The sequence below is a fragment of the Microtus pennsylvanicus genome, chromosome 22 (assembly GCF_037038515.1).
Source record: "Microtus pennsylvanicus isolate mMicPen1 chromosome 22, mMicPen1.hap1, whole genome shotgun sequence".
NCBI classification, from domain to species: Eukaryota; Metazoa; Chordata; class Mammalia; order Rodentia; family Cricetidae; genus Microtus; species Microtus pennsylvanicus.
In genome coordinates, this window is record NC_134600.1 from 510140 (window position 1) to 511018 (window position 879).

The following is an 879-nucleotide window of genomic DNA, read 5'->3' on the forward strand; positions in this document are numbered from 1 at the left end:
AATAATATGTACTGCTTCACGGATTTTCATGTCAGCCTTGCACAGGGGCTATGGTAATCTTGGCTGTATCTTTCCAATATGTGCTGCTAAGTGTCTGCCCTATTGGCCATTTTTAAATTGGGTTGTCTTTTTATTGCTGAGTTGTAATAGATTTCTCTATATATTTTGATTTTAGGTCTTTGGCAAATATATTATTTTCAAATATTTCATTCTTTTTGCTATCTTTTGAACAACCAAAGTTAAACTTTTGATGAACTCCAGATTTTCAATTTTCCTTTAGTTATTTCTGTTTTTGGTGTCATATCTGAAAATCTATCATTGATCTAATCCAAGCTGGGTGGGGTTGTGTAAACTTGAAATTCTAGTACTTGGGAGGCCGACACTGAGAGAGCTGAGTTCCAGGACAGCCTGGGCCAAATATAAACACCCTGCCTCCAAAAGCAAAATCAACAAATATACGTCATAAAGATTTGTTTATATTCTCTCTTAAGAGCTTTACTTTTAGGTCTTTGTGCTGGATAGTTTTATGTCAACTTTACAGGAGCTAAAGTTATCAGAGAGGAGGGGCCATCAATTAAGAAAATGCCTCCAGTTTGGCAATGGTGGTGCATGCCTTTAATCTCATCCATCACTCGGGAGGCAGAGGCAAGAGGATCTCTGTGATCCTCTTACAGGGCAAGTTCCAGAACACTCAGGACTACACAGTGAAACCCTGCCTCGAAAAAAAAAATCAAAAACAAAAAAAGAAAATGCCTCCATAAGATCAGACAAGCTTATAGGACATTTTCTGAATTAGTGATTGATATAGAAGAACCCAGTCCATTGTGGGTGGAGCCACCCCTGGGATGAGCAAGCCTTGGAGAGCTAGCCAGTAAGCAA

General features: G+C 38.8%; 1 non-coding gene across 1 annotated transcript; it reads right to left on the reverse strand.

Annotated features, from left to right (window-relative positions):
* Window positions 1–104, reverse strand: LOC142840092 (U6 spliceosomal RNA). The gene has a single exon (XR_012908882.1). It is a non-coding gene; the product is annotated as a U6 spliceosomal RNA (small nuclear RNA).
* Window positions 105–879: the final 775 nt, after the last annotated feature.